Source organism: Drosophila willistoni (genome assembly GCF_018902025.1).
Source record: "Drosophila willistoni isolate 14030-0811.24 chromosome 2R unlocalized genomic scaffold, UCI_dwil_1.1 Seg167, whole genome shotgun sequence".
NCBI lineage: Eukaryota > Metazoa > Arthropoda > Insecta > Diptera > Drosophilidae > Drosophila > Drosophila willistoni.
The window spans coordinates 23,870,091-23,886,890 of NW_025814050.1; the positions used below are offsets into that span (position 1 = coordinate 23,870,091).

The following is a 16,800-nucleotide window of genomic DNA, read 5'->3' on the forward strand; positions in this document are numbered from 1 at the left end:
TTTGGCCCCACAAGTTGTGACTGCATCAACATTTACATTGTGTGTATTTTATAAATATTTATAAGAGAAAATACTAGACCCGAGATCATTATGAAGGTAAGAACAAACGTATGTCACCCAGCTGATTGGGTCAGACAGAGTGACTAGTTGACAGTGGCATAGCAAACGGCACTGTTAAATGATTGAGATACTATTAATCCATAGTTATATCGGAAATATTATTGGTTGCACATGGAATCACGGAAAAATTCGTTGTGCTTTACATATGTAAATATGTGTATAAATTCATACGGAATTGAGGGTACAAAACCTTGGGACATCTAATGCAATCCCACGATCAATACTATTCATTCTTCATCGTGGTATATATGTATATATATAGGCAGGCTTAAGGCGGACAGCAGCATTGCCATCGCCCTCGCCTCTTATGCAAAGTATCTTCAAAAAGGAGTACAAAACGATTGTTTTACCACTGCGCCTCCCTTCCTGCTGCTTGTGGCTTTTTAGTTAGAACTAAAATACATTTGTTTATGCTAAAATCGGCCAATTAGTAAGATTGTTATTTCTTGTATAGCCTGGCTGATGCTTCAGCGCTGATATGGCCGCCGCCACCGTCGCCCCAGCATGGCATAGCGTCTGGAAGGAGCCAAGGTGATTGTTGGTCCTCGTCGCGACAACTGGCATTGGGTATTGGGCATAGGGGATTGGGGATTGTGGATTGCGGATTGGATATTCGGTATTGAGGACTGGAGAATGGGCATGGCCATTTGTTTTGTATTTATGCATCCGAAACAATATCAATTGTAATGAATTTTGAATATCGTTAAGCGTGAGCCCTGATCCTCGTTCTTGTTTTTGGTCTCGTTGGTTCTCCTCTCGGTTGGGAAAACTGTCGCAAAATGGAATGTTTTCTTGTTGTAGATGAGGCAAAGGTGATATGAGTATGGTTCCCAGGCTTTTGCGAGAAGCAACAGCAGTTGTTCCTTTAGAGTTTCAGAGTTGGATTGGAGCTGACGTCAGGCCGTCCGTTTTCTTTGCATTCCATGTTGGTTTTATGTATACAAATTATAAATAATTATTTGGTATGCCCTCTTTCCATATGGCAAATGTTGCACTTCCTTATCAAGTAGGAAATGCCTTCATTTTGGAGCGAGAAGTCATCGTCGTCAAAGGCAATGCCAACGCCAACGCCAACGCCAAAGTTGATGGCCATCGCCATGATGGTCGACGTCATGACTTTGACTTGACTCTCTCGGCTATGGGCAAAACATCCAGGCATTCATCCATCCATCCATCCAAATGGCCAATCATCTGCTCATCCGCTTCATACCGCTCCAGCGCTCTTGCCCCATCCGTTCGATTCGTTTTCGTTGTGTTTTTTCTCTTTTTAGCCAATTTTCCAACACGATCGTCGACGTTTTGTGTGTCATCGTTTGATTTGTCATTATCATCGCGCACATTTCGTGTCTGTCATGCCGAAGCGGATCTCTCGTCTCTGTCTCTCTCCCAGTCACTTTGATGATCATCTCGAACTCACGGAGCAGTTACAGAAACATGAAAATTACAATGGTTTCTCGCGCGAATATCAGTAATAACCGAAACGACGACTTCTTCTCGAGACTTTGTGTGGGACCGAATGGCTAAAAGAAAGAGCCAAATGTCAAAAGTCGAAGGAAATTAAACTCTAGTAACTGACATTAATACGTGTGCAACGATACATTTCAAAATGCTACCGTTATATAACCCGTATGTATATCGTTCACGTAGTTTACAAATCGATCCAATATTTTAAGCTTTGCATTTGAAAAGCTAAAACTAAGCTATCTAAATTTAGTTTAATTCTGAACTCTTGTTGAATCTACCTAAAATTTTGCAGTCAACTAAATATTTATAATTTATCCCAGGACCAAATCTCTGTCAAAAGGAAATAGGTCCAATTTTCATTTCATATGCCAAACACCAAAATTTGCCATGGTCTAAGACAAGTGTCAGACTGTCTGTCCAGATCGTCCATCAGACCAGAGAGCGGGAGAAAGACAAAGGTAAGCAAATGGAGGCAAGTTGCTTCACAACAATTTTTAATATAGACAAAACTTGACATTTAAATTATGGGAACAAAAAAAAGATCACACAAAAGATTTTGCGTGGATTTAAACAGAGCAGGAGGAGGAAAGAAGATGGAGATGATGATGAGGAAAGGTTGGAAAGTGGGGGAATAATTTCAGGTACAGCTTGCCACCTGCAATTTCTGGTCGAGCTTTTGGATCGTGGACCTTGATTGATAATAATAAGCGGTCGGAGTCGGAGGAATCAGCATTTAAGTGGTTCTGCGTTTCGGTTGAACGATTCTCTTTTGTCTGTTGCTTTTGTTTTAATTGGAAATCGGCAATTCCCCTCCTCATCTCATCTCACCACACCACACAAACACACACACACACACACACACACACACACACAACAAGGGTCATTAATTTAGGGAAACAAAAGTCTTTTGGAGTCTATCTATAAGTTTCATCAAGCAATAAATATGCTGCTCATAATAATTCTAATTGTTTATCAAATAAACAAATTCTACAAATTGGTATCCATAATAAACAATCGGGTTCCGTTCCGGCAAATGGATTTATATAAAACACGAACATTAAGTGGCCACAGAAATAATATTTACAGCAATTAGCTGGCCTATCAAAATAATATAAAAGAGATTTATATTAACCTTTCGCCATCGGTCTGGGCAATCTCCAAATGAATTATGAAATTATCGGATATGGAGGGCAAATGGAGAATCAAGGGAAGTGCGTCTGATCACCTCCCGCTGAGAAAAAGTGGAAGGTGTAAAGATGCCCAGAAGCGCCGGATTTGAATCGTGTAACACCGCCCCAAAATCAAAATATGTATACTTATATAATAAGAATTGACTCAAGTCTCTGGCGCTGGCGCATCGCTGTCCCTGTCCCCAGCGGGCACCCATCGCATTGGAGCAGACAGACGCCGTCGAGCACCGTGCTGCCCGCTGTGATAATCGCCAGCTTAAAGATGTTTTAATCGCTTATTACATTTGTTGCGCATGTCGTCGCCGTCGCTTCCAGTTGTGGCTACTGCCTCTTGGGCCCACTTGGCTACCGGTTTCTCATTTGTTTTCGAGAGTCTTCAAGTATATTTGATGTGGGTAGAGGGTTTTCAATACCTCGCAGGTTGGAAACATTCATCATTAATTAAAAACGGTTCGCCCCAGCAGTTCCTTCTAGGTCAAAGAATCTTTTTTAGTGCTTACTCTTTTATAGTCATTATTTTGATTAACTTTTATTTTACTTTTTGAATTTCCATTGAATTTATGGATGGAAATTTTAACTTACTATGCAAATTCTCATGTCAGTTCGAGCTGCATCCGGCCATTGGTATGACCAAAGCGTAGGTAGAACCTCCAAACACTCTGCGAATTGTGTGTATGTATCAACATCAACATTTATTTGTTGCATGAATTATGAGTGTATCCAGACGACAAATACAAACAAACGAATCGACACTCTGCGGCAACGCTGTAGGTTTTAGCCAACGAGATGGAACGAGAGGAGAGGAGGTGCGGCAGCACTAAATGGCCATCAGCCACAAATCGCGACCGGAGCTGGAGCTGTAGCTGCTAGTGCTGAAGCTGTTGGAGCTGCCATATTTTTATGCCATTTTCGCACATGTTTGTTGCATGCATGCAAAAGTGTCGAAATATTTATGTTCCGCTTGGAATTAGCAACGAGTTGTCCCTGTCGTCGTGCACTGAACATTGCTCAAAGCGATCGTGGAGCTGGGCAGGAAGGAGAGACAGTTCAGTTCTCGTGTTTTATTGAATGAAATGGCTTGCCTGGCGTTGATTCATAAATGCGCCCTGTCCGGGCCAGGCCGGGCATAAAACCTGGCCAAAAACCAGACTTTAGTCTGAGTATGCAAATTCTCTGAGCCAAAGTCAAAGTCGACCTACGCATTTGGGCCCATTCGTTCATTCTCTTTTTCTGAGTGTGTGTGTGTGTGTGAGTGTGTTTGTATTTGGATCTGAGGTGCAAATGATCTTGGAAGAGGCTATCAGATTTCACATGTTAAATTTATGCTGTGCATGAGAATTACAAATCAATGAGATGCACTCGGATTGCATCTCCCTGCATCATCATCTCATAGAGACGAGAATCATAGACAACTTTTGATGCTAATTTGAATACTGGCACAGATGGCAGAAACGGGATCCCAGGGATCCACCGAATAGGTCACCAAAAGCCTTTTCAATGACCATAAGATTGTGCAAATATGACGAAAGTTGGCCGGCAGGCTAAAACGAGGAATGAAAAACTTAAAATGGCAGCCATCGAGGAAAGTTTGATATATTAACTAGTTAATACCAATACTTACCTGATTTCTGTTCTATTGAAATAAGGTTAATCATACCAAGTATAAAGTATTTTAATCATATGGTTAATCTTAATTTCCACAGCGTAGCACCAGAAGATGCAGTTTAGCACCTCGAACCAAAGATGCGAGAGAGATCTGTATAAGGGAGATCTTCATAATTCTAAATAACTCGTTAATAGAATAAAACCAAACAAAATCAACACAAAATGATTTGAAATTATCTTTGGGATTCGTATCTTATTTATGATGCGGTTCATAAGGAATGCGCTGCCGTTCCCGTTCCCGTTTCATCTTCACCAAGAGCAAAAGAATTGTGGTACGATATATTTTTATTGATTTTGTTGTTGTATTTGGATTTTTTGGGTTTTCATAATGAGCATTTTGTGGTATGGATGCTGGTTCTGGTTCTGGTGGTTTGGTGTCGTTCGGTCTGGCTAGTCAGGGCACACAGAGCAAGCGAGTGAGAGAGGGAGAGAGAAAAACAAAAGGAAGCCATAAATTAGATCTATGAATCAAAAGCTGATATCTGATTTCTTGACCACTGATAAAAATATTTATATACACATTTTATATTCATTTTTGTTCGTTGTTTCTCTACCATGTTCTCTTCAATATTTTCGAAATGATGTTTGTGGCAGACATTCGGTCTCTCGTGTGTCTGTGAACCGAATCGTCAGATGATATCATATCATAAATATTTTGAGTGGGTCACATTAATTGGAAAACTGTAGAAGAAAAATATGTTAATGAAAAAGTTCATATTGTTTCTTACAGCTTTAATTTATCAACTATTTTCTGGGATTGGTCACTGCTGGGGGACGTAGCGAAAGGACTTTTCCTGCTGCAATTAAAGCCAACAAAAAAATCCAGCAACAATTTGGCCAGAACTGAAGCTATAATCCATTTCTACACATAAATCCAATTAGGATTTTCCCTTCCCAAACTACAACAGTCAAAAGACATGCCTGAACGGAAGATGATAACATTTCCACATCCCTTGCTGCCTGCCAATCTGATTGACCTGGACCAGGCCATCTAGACATGAGTGGAGAAATCAAAGCCCAAGTTAGACAAAAAGTAAAAGTAAATCACTCAACGCGATACCGATTTTCGCTAATAACAAAAATGATTTTTTGTTCGTCTTTCTAGAAATGCTCCAGGGAGGCATTAGCTCGGAGCTGAAAGTGAAGAAAAAGGAGGAGGAAGGATATGTGGAAAGTAGATTGCCACATGATGATAATAACCGAGCCCATGTCCATGTTCATGCCCATATCCATGAGTGCTGGCCTCTAATGAACTCAATCAAAAATCGATTTGTCGAACTGGATAAGTTTTTCGTGGTACATCAAATGGAATTTATGAGATAAATTTGCCCAAACAGATTGCCCAACTTATGAAAGGGAATTATTAATCTCCCTGCATCCCTCTCTCATCCCCCTCCTCCTCGTCGACAAAAAAGAACTTGTCAGCTGTCAAAAGCTGATGCAAAGCCATTAAAAAGAAGAAGGAGAGAAACCCATATAAGTGTCGTCTTCCTGTGACTGCGATGAAAAATATTGTCATCATAAAGCGTTGGCAAAGAAGCCGTTAAATATTATTAAGGAGACCATTTAAATTCATTAATGAGCCAAACTCCAACGAGGAGTTGGGTCTCTCAGCATCGCCATTGCCATCGCCATCATCGTCATCGTGTCTGAGATTTACATACGATGAGCTGGGAAAGATGTGTGTTTTGTTTATTTCTTGTTTTCTGTTTTTTTTGTTTGTTTGTTGGTAGGTTTTGTTGGTTTTTGTTTTTACCTGGAGTCGCTTTACGATCGGTCGGAGGCAGAGGCAGAGGCAGCGCCCAGCCATGAAATGGTCACGAAAATGAAAGACGACCGGGTCCAGGCCATGTCGAATGTCTGCTGCTATGTTGCAGCTCTTCTCCACCATATCCACATCCTCGTTAAAACAAATGAGAGATGCCCAACGAAAAGCGAAAAAAGGAACGAGAAATGCGAAATTAAATTAAGCAAATGAAAGCCCACGTTGACAATTTTCATATCGGGGCCCTGAACGAATATTGGCGAATATTGCTTAAAAACGTCAATAATTCATTTGTTATGCCTGCACATTGAATGTCGGCGACATGAGATATCGTCCGGGTCCTGGTTTTGGTCGACGTCCATGCTTTGGCTCTGATCCGGGTTCCCGTGTTCCCCTTTAAGTTCGTAAGTTTCATTCAGTATTTATCCCTTTGTGTGTATGTGTGTGTGTGTGTGGTGTATGTATGTATATGTATCGATTGCGTGTTGAATGTGGAGCGCGTATTTGTGCGACGAGTTTATGCAAATTAAGATGAAGAAACAGTCCCAAAAGATGCTAAATTATCAAAAATTTCATTTCAGACCCTTCCCGCTTTCGAGATAAGTGTTAAGAGAAGTGCCAGAAGAATATCAACATTTCTAACTTTCGTTAACTTATTTTTGAAAGTTATGTACACAGAAAATGTTTTCATTTGAAAAGGAGTTTCAATTTTTTAAGAACTGTTTAGGTTCGACTAGAACGCTGGAAAATGCTCAACGTAATTTACAACGAACGGAACAATGCTTGTCTAAAAAATAATAGAAAACCATTTTTCATTTATGAGCATTTTTCGTTAATTTTTTTTTTTTTTTTTGCCGATTGCCGCCGTGTCACTTAGCTAACAAATTCATCATTAATTTTCCACATTATGTAAACACATGCAAGTCGAGAGGAAGGAGTGGGAAAAGGGGGTAGTGGATAATGGAAATACAGAAACAGCAAAAGCAAACACAAATGTTGAAAAGCAACTGACATTTTGATTTCCGTAATAAAATAATTAATGATCAGAGTTGCAATCGGAGAAATCGGATCTGTATCGCTTTAAAGTTGGAAGGGGTCAGACAGGACAAGCCGTAAAGGCGCATTAATGATGACATTCAAATGACGTTAACTTCTCAGTTTTTGTACGGTTCAGTTGGAATTCCCTATCGTGCTGACAGGCGAAGAGTTTGCACATGTAATTAAGTTTGTTTCAATTCAAAAACGAAATCTCAAAAACCCAAATCGTCGCCTGTGCAAGGGTTTCGAGTGCACCCTGGAGGCGACTCATTTATCACTGGTCTCTGGCTGATTGTGGCGCCCCTTGGCTGGAGGCGTGATTATTTTGACATAATTTTGATTAATGCATTGCTGTAAGATCAGCAGTTACAAATAAAAAACTAAGAACTTCTATCAACATATTCGCCGATTTTCCTAGGGAACCCAGTGACCGATTAAAGAATTTTCTTGGTCGCTCGACCTGTTATTTTTGCAAACAATTTTTCATTAAATTTATTCAAAATTCATATTATAGCCGCGCCAGATTGTGCGTAGAATAACTTAAGTTGCCGCCGACGTGAAAAACTCAGACTCAATGACATTTATGGGACAAATGCCTGGCTCCACTCCTTTACCTTGATATCGGTATCGGGGGTATGGCTCGGTTAGGTCGGGCTTCTTGAATTTTGGCGCCATCAATTTGGCTCCGGAATTCAGGCACGAACTGCAACTAAAGCAGAATAAAAACAAACAAAAATTGAAGCAAAAAGAAAGAAGAGTCCAAATCAACTTTCCAAGCCAGTCGATAATAAGTAGGCGCCAGCAAAACAATTTCCAAAGGCAGCACACAAAAAACCTAACAAGACGAGAATCAAGACTTAAATTCATCAATGGAATTCCACATTGAAATTAAAAAATGCGCCATACATATATTAAATATACACATACACAATTGTATCAATAAGTAGGAACTTCATTTGGGGCTCGGGAGGAAATCGAAACGAAAAGAACACAGCTGGAGATGAGCTTGTTTTTAAGATGAGATACATCTGAAAATCAATATATATATTTGCACTTTATCTTTATAGCTAAAACTATTCTACAAAGTTTGCTTCATTTATCCAAAAGATATATTTATTTCTTTAATTTTGAAAATAGACACCTTATATACTGACCATTCAAGTAGAAGGCAGATGAGAACTCATAAACCATAAATGAAGACCTACACGCACACACGCCCAGAAAGATAGAAAAGGAGAGGTGGTTTAGCTAAATGAAGACTGGGCCTATCGTAAAGCTTACATCGACGATTTGTAGAACAAACAAATTAAGCCACGATCGAACTGCAGCGGCAAGAGAGCAAGGCTAGTCAGCCAGTCAGCCACTCTGCCTGTTAGCCTGTTAGCCAGTTAGTCGATCTACAGCTAGCTCAGTAGATCGAATTGGACTTGTGGATCGGGGACTATGGAATCGTTTCGTATCTCGGATGTGCAACGACAAAACGTTTGCCTACGTTTGCTTTGGAGACTCGGGAGCTTTTTACAGCGTTTACTTCTAGTCTTTGATCGCTGATAGTGCCCCCATGCAGGGCAATGGATGGAGAAGAAGACGGGGCGGAGGACAATTTGAGGAGGATAGAATTTACATTTGTACATTTTATATCTTTTTTTTTGTTTTCTTTTTTTTTTTTTTGCATTTGTTTAATAATTTACTTTATTATATTCTGTTATTACTCTGACATGCTTTATTCGTGGCTGCACATTCACGTTGCATATTTATGCATATTTTATATTCATAACTTGTCGCATTTCGTTTGCTGCAACAAGAATAACAACAGCAACAAAAACAACAAGTTTTATCGAACATCGATCGATCCGATGGAGGCAACTTCTCTGAGTAGTTGTGTCTCTGTGTGTGTGTGGAGAGTAAACTCTGGCCAATAAATTGGCAAAACACAACACGACAGTCATGTGGGACACACAAACACCTTGACACCGTACCTGTATCCCCTTCTCAGACCGCTCTCGATCCCCTTTTCATCTGTTTAGCTGTGAGTTATAAGCCAGCAACAAGAGTTATGACAATTCTTGGCTAGCTAGGACGGAGAGGCTGGCGGGGCGATAGGAGCTCGGACAATTGCAATCGGTTACATTTCGAATTGAATTCAATGAGTTGAAAATGCATAATTGCCTAGATTGTCTGGTGTAATAATTTTAATATCTAATAAGCGTTTGTTAACCGATTTATTGATCGATTGAATATAAAGTGAATGGAAAAGTTGTGAGAATTTAAAAAGCAATCATACTTTTTAGGTTTAACTTTCTTTCCTTCTTAGTCTTTGTGTCATTAAGTTTGCTGACCTACATACATGAGATAAGTAAAAGGAAGTTTACTTTCGATATAAGGGTGCACTGGAAATAAGAAATATTTGTCGTATCATAATTTTCGGTTAAGGTTATATACTTTGTTAACAGCTTTTCGCTCAGTGTCACATTTAGTCGTAGGGTTAGTTGCTTACTACTCAAAGACATGCAATTGCTTTTAAATATTACTATTTTTTTACCTTTATTGTTGCGTTTTGTTCTGTTCAACCCGCAAGTCATAAATGCATGTAGCATGTTCTTAAAGCGACAGATGTAAGTTGGGGCAACTGCAATTCATAGATTAGTTCCAAATCAGCAACGTTCCACAATCGGCATGAGGTAAATTTAAAACGCTCTCGAGTGAAAAGGATCTGTCTGGCTAACAAAAGTCGTACTTAAGTCATAAAGTGACCAGCTCAAATATATTTAAAAATCGGTTAATTGCCTTTCGCAACTAAGCCATTCGATTCACCTTCCTCGGCAGCAACCACAGACCGCTGACGACCTGTAAAGACATACACACTGTGCTTAGGTGTAAAACCGATGATGATAATGAATATGACGATGATGAACTCACGTCTTTTAGGGAAAGAAAAAAAATGGGTTTTGTTACTTGACTCGACGTGTATAATTTATGATAGCTTTAACCTTAGTTTACAACTAGTTATGACTTATCAATATGTTAATAGCTCTGAGACCAGGGTTGCATATATGGATATGTCCTATTCTCCCTTTCGTATTTATCTATGATTTAACGTGTCTGAGGCGATTCATTTTTCAAGTGACTTAAACTTGCAATTCTTCTTCTAAAGGAAATCTTAATTTTTATGAATTTCTCATATACTGCTTGTTTGTTGCTTTGTAATAATGCAGCCCTCTTGGTCTCTTCAGAAGCCTTCGCACTTCATTTTGGAACCTCGACAAAGGCCAATATTTTTAACGTTTTCCTCCGTGTTGTGGGTTTTATAGTCCATGACCAATGGGAAGGTGATCAAAGGCAAGAGATCTCTTTTGAAAGCGGAAATTGCACATTGCCGTCGTTGTTTTGCGTTTCAATTTCGTTAAAAGAAAGTCAAAGTACTTCCAAGTATGTAGTACGCCCGGTGGGAAGCTCACTGTTCAGTGTTTTGTCAACTTTTTCACACGATATTTCGTTTTAGATAAGTTCAACGATTAATTCATTGAAATTTTCGTAAAAATTTTGATAGGAGATTAGGACACAACAAAAACATATACATACATATAACGAAAATAACCAGCTAACGCCTTTTTATGGCTGGGACGTGTGCGCGAATTCGAGTAGCTAATCGGCCCAGTTAGTTGTGGATGGTCTTGTGTGATAGTTTGTACCCACATTTCATTTCCATTTTATTTTTTATTTTACATTCATACATATTTGCTGCCCGCACGAAATTGGGCTAATGTGAACGTGTTTGACGGACTGCTGAATGCGTGTGTTAGAATTATTATGGTGGATCGGGGTGGAAGGCAGGAGAAGTTTAATATGTCGCTTAATTGGTATGCAAAACGCGCCTTCCCTGATTATTGCCAACTAAAATGAAATAAAACAAAAGCATTAGGTACCAAAACCAACAACAACAACAACAGCAATAACAACAACTTAGGCAAAAACCAAATTAAAATATATACATATGTAACAACAATGGCAACGGCAACACGTCGCAGACTTTTAGCTTAACTCTAGGTAAATATTTGAACTAAATGCCTCTTTATAAAATCCAACATACTCGCGTACATGCATATGCAATGCTTTTATGTTAATTGTCCCCTTCCCACCCAACCCCACATCTAGGGCTACGATATCAAAAACGAAAAACTTAATAAACCTTAATAATGAGCGCATAATAAAAGAAAGGCAATAAATTTTCTTTGCGTTAATTAAGTTCAAAGTACTTACATATGCACATGGTATGTAATGTGAGTTCTAAAGAAAGCAGAAACTGTGTTTCGAATCGATTTAGAAAGTAAAGCCAAGATGAAAGCCCAATTTTGAAATCAAAAGAAGCAATATATTCTGAAACTAAAAAAATTTCATATACCTAAACAAAAACATTTGAACAAACGAATCAATTGTTTTATTGTATAAATTAACTATATAATCCACAGTCAATTTTTAAAACGTAAACTGAAATAAATGAATGAAAAATACATACATGAATTTCCTGAAGGACTTTACAGGATCTGTTAGTGTCACTCGAAGCGGATCATTAAGACCTACAATCTGACAAAAGGACGTCCTGTTCGTCCTTCAAATGACTGAGTTATAAGAACATTTTTGTGGGTTTTTGCGATGTTTGGCCATGTTTCTGAGCAACCCCCTTAGAAAAATTCAATATTTATTAAAGAATATTGCAAATCCTTGAATGCAGATCGATAGTCCTGCTCCTGGATAATCCAAAAAAGTGTGTCCTGACGAATTCGACTAATATTTATATATTTTTTTGTAAAAAACCTTCTAGAAATAACACATTGCCAAAAATGTCAACGTTGAACGTTCACAAACAATTTCGAATCAAGATGTTTTGCATTTAAACAATGACAAAGTAAATAAAATCGAACTCAAAATAATTGGTATATAATTGCTATTTGGCATTTAAGATTAAAAGATATAAATAAAATTTCACAACAAATCTAGAGGCCGTGACTAAATGGGGAGGATGTGCTAGTCAAAGACAGACATGGAGACAGAGACGGAAAGGGAGACAGAGTGACAGTCAGACAATCGAAGAGGCAGGGCTATCCAACATTTCTTTAAGGATGAGCAAAACAAAAAAACGAAACTTTGCACTAAATGTGAAAGTGAGAATTTTTTTTTATTCGCACTTTAAAGTGATTTATGGTCACTGAATTTTGTCTGTAAAAATCATTGAAAGGAATGCCTTTTGTCATTGGAAAGGAAGGCATCGATTCCACATCTCTCTTTTCATTTGCTGACAGACGCTGAGCAATTTTTTTCGTCTTCGCACGCATGGAAATAATTACATATATTTTAATACTCTTTCTGATTGGGTAAGATTATTTTCGTAAGAGGCTTGTAATCAAGGCGTTCAATGTTTTTCGAATTGAAAAGAATACATATTTATTGTGATACTAATGGAAGAGTGTGAAAATTTATTAGTGTCAACTTAAACTATACATTTTTTATTAATAGAGTATTGACACTTCAGCCGATGTGAAGTTTTTTCTTTGGTATTCTGGTTTAATCTCTTAATTGCCGTTGCCCGTCGACCACATCCTGACCCTTCCTGCCTCTTGTCCGCAGCTTCCTCCTGCTACTGCACTGCATACATTGATGTTTCAAAGAAAATTACAATTAAAAATAATACAAAATGAAACCAGAAACAAACTGTCGAAGCAATCAATCTGAATCGATGAAAAATTCATTGTAAAATGCAAATGAAAATGCCTTCGATCGACGACGACGTCGCCTGCGGCAGCAGCAGAAGCAACAACAACGGCGGCTGCTGCTGCACTATATGTGCATATTTTGGCCAATATCCAAGGAATGTGTTTTTTTAATCAGCACATAAAAAATATTGCACATTTACAATTTTTGCCGATTTTTCACCCTTTTGCATCGAATTCAATCCGATGCGATGTGATTCGTTTCGATACGATTCGTTTTTATTTCGTTTCATCGTCGCAATTCGTCTGCCAGTCGCCAGTGCTCGATTTATTTAATTGCATTTTAATTTATTTGAATTATTTTCGTTTGGCATTAATCGATGCTCGGGAATTTCAATTATAATAAAACTTGAAAAAAGAGCTGAAGAATTTTTCAATAGTGCAATCGAAAAGCAATTATAAGAAAGCATTTTATAGTCGGTTTCGAAACACACACTCACACACACACACACACACACACCAACATAGAGGGCCAGCAACAATGAAAAGAAAAATTTAACAATATAATAAAAACTAACAACAAAAACAAAGTCATTGAAAATTAAAAATAAAATGAGTGTAATAAAAAATGTTAAATGTCCAATCGGACATTTCTTAAGGTCTGATGAATCAATTGATAAAATCCCAAAAAAGGCTATTAGCTTCATAAATTTAGTGTCAAGAAATGATATAACTATTAACTTTTGATACTCTTTAGAAAACTTTGTTATCTAGCATAACTAAATAAATGCTAAGGTCTCGACCCCCCACAAACACCCTGCCACCAAAGCAAAGATCATATGCCATGTGTTTCTAATTTTAAATTTCTCCTTTATTTAAAGAACTCATTCATTACTTACTTTTTATTTAGCAGAAACTTTTTGTGCTCTTTCATTTCGTTTCTTACATATACATATACACATACATATATGTATATATTTTTTAAACCTTAAGCCATAAATAACAAATTTTTATCTGGCAACATTTCGGACATTTGCTCTCGTCCACAGAAAGTCCTCAGAAGGCTAGATGGGGGATGGAGGTAGAAGGTATAGCGCAGAAATAAAAATAAAAATGATGGAAATAAAATACGAAAAATACTCGAAAGGAAGTCCAGAGTTGGACTTGCGACTTGAATGCGGGAGCCGGAGATGTAGTTGGAGTTGGTAGCATTGCTGGAATCTATCTTTCCGGTGTATCTGAGTGTGTGTGTGCATGTGTATGTGTGTGTGTATGTAGAGAGGAAAAACTTTTTTCAGTCACGAACCGAGCTCATGTCCTTGTTTGTATTAGGTGTACGTGTGCCAATGAATTTCGTTTCGTTTGGCTCGGCGAAAGGAAGAAGAACTCGGATCATGGGGCTGTCCATCAGTTGAAGGCTTATTGCTTGCTTATCTGCCCAGCCATCCAGCAGCGACTTATGAAATACTTACTAACGGCTTTATTTGACCAACTCCCACCACTGTCTACCACAACCACTCGAATGCTGATGAATCCCTGGGACAAGAGCAGGCACCTTGACTCTCTGCAAATATTTTCTCAACAAACAAGCGCCAACAGGAACGGGGAACGGGACTCTATTTTCTCCTCACTCAGTTGTTGGTTGTGTTCATATTTTATTTATGTTTACGTAGAAGAAAAATCAATTCCAATTGAAATCGCCAAACTCAGCAGCAGAAGCAGGACCAGCAGCAGATGAAAATCCTTTTTGTGCTGCAGCAGATGAAAATCAATTTTTAAACTTTTCGCAATAATCCCCACACAAATGGCAGCCAGTCGAATTTATCCTTGAGCACACATTTATTTGCCATAATACGGCAAGTACGTGACACCCGAAGCCCACCCAGCCCCCTTCTCCATGTTACTCGACATCCTCTCACCCGTAAGCAGTGTATTCGCTGCCAGTGAAGAAATATTGAATTGAAATTCATTTGAAGGTTTTTGGCCAAATAGTATGAAAAAAAAAATTCTGAAAAAATGATTCCATATGAATTATAAATTGTTCGATTTATGCACATTTAGAAAACTTTTGGCAACGGTAAAAGCTTTTAGGTTAAGTGATTTTATGGTTTTTCCAAATATGATTCTGTTTTTACCTCCCCTAAAAATAGCAGTTAAAGTAAATTGAGAGTCTAAATATAAATATTTGAAAAAAATTTGACCAAGATGGAATATGCTTGTGAATAAATCAATTGAGGATTATTAAAGAAATCAATTGAAATAAGTTTAATATTGAAATTTTAGATTAGCTTAACTTCAAATGGTTTATGATTCAAATGTTAAAAGTTAGTTTTCTTAAGTTAGCACATATCCCTTTCGTTATATTTATAGATATGTATATACACCAAGCATTTTTTAGCCAGTTCAAACTAAAGACGCAGTTTCGAGAAACAAGCACATATCACGAAACTCAATCAATAACCTCATCCAATTCAATTGGGAAAAGACGCACAAAAAAGGACTTTGGCTGGTACCTGATGACGATTGCCATTTCGCCAGGGCAAACCCTTTTTCGCTGAATGGTAAAAAAAAATGCATAAAAATGTCAGGCAATCTCATAAACAGACTATAAAAACAAAAAATATCTATCTAGACAAACTTATGTATGTAAAGATTATATACTGAAAACTCCACCGGCAAATAGCTAAGCATAAATCGTTGGGGGCGGTCCCGGAATGGGTGGGTGAATGGTGGATGGGTGGAATATCTTATTTCATAAGCAAATAAGATATAAAGTAAACTCCGGGAAAATGAACCCACCGCGGCAAAAGCAGCCGCAAGAAGCAAGTTTACGCAGATTTTGTGGCAGAATCCGTTTTCTTTTGGCGTCGCGACTCCCCGCCAAAGAAACCCCATCAAAATTCTGGCCACAAAATTCTTCAAGCTCACGTACAAGCGAAGGCCTCCAGGGAGTTTTTCGCCGCCGTCAAAAAGGGTTGCGACCGCACCTTGAGAGCTGGGGATTTAGTGGGGAATGTGGAGTGAGCTTGACTGTTGACAAAAGCCAAAAAGTTGACTTTCAAACCAAAAACTTTGACCAAGAATATGCCACCAGCGACATGGGGCGGTTTTGTATTCATAAATATTTTAGGATTATTGGGAGAAGGGGGAGGTGAAGTTAATAAACTTGTCTACAAATGGCTTAAGGCAAAAGACTGCAGTTACATATAAACAAACACACACACTCACAGGATGTTCTTTGCACCTTTTCAGTATTCTGTTTTCGACTAATCGATTTCCTTTTCATGATCATGGTGATGATGACGGTGGTGGTGGTGGTGGCGATGGTGACCAGCGACTGTCACCTGCTCGAGAGAGAAACTACTGGACTAAGATCGCCTCCGGGGCTCTTTTAAGATATGTCTGAGCATCTGCGCGCAAAGGGTTTAGGTTTTGGGTTCGCCGTTGCCCATTGTTCAGGGCTGTGACGCCTGCGCATAAGTTGAAAGACGGGAATAAAATTCAAATAAATTTTCAACTCGTTCGTTGGCATTTCATTTTTCACTTTGCTGATCATGGGGGTGAGGGTGAAACACTCGTACTCGCACTTGCATTCACATTTACCATTCATTGCCAACGGCTTACGGGTTAGTCTTCCTTTTCCTTCCCAGTCAGTCGCCCCGCCACCATTTCTTCTGCTTCTTTCAGTCTTACAATTTTTATTTTCATTTTATTACACGAAAACAAAGACAAATTACATAAAATATGTGTTTTGGCCGGCACCTTAAGTTAGTCAGTCAGTTGCGGCTGCGTTTTTTATGTAAATGCTTTTCCTCCTAAAGAGTTTTCATTACTCTAGTATATACATACA

The 16,800-nt window shown here is 38.5% G+C and overlaps 1 long non-coding RNA gene across 1 annotated transcript; it reads left to right on the plus strand.

Annotated features, from left to right (window-relative positions):
• Positions 1 to 12,091: 12,091 nt before the first annotated feature.
• On the plus strand, positions 12,092 to 12,735 carry LOC124460224. Its single transcript, XR_006954158.1, has 2 exons — positions 12,092 to 12,176; positions 12,241 to 12,735. It is a non-coding gene; the product is annotated as an uncharacterized LOC124460224 (long non-coding RNA).
• The last annotated feature ends 4,065 nt before the right edge of the window (positions 12,736 to 16,800 follow it).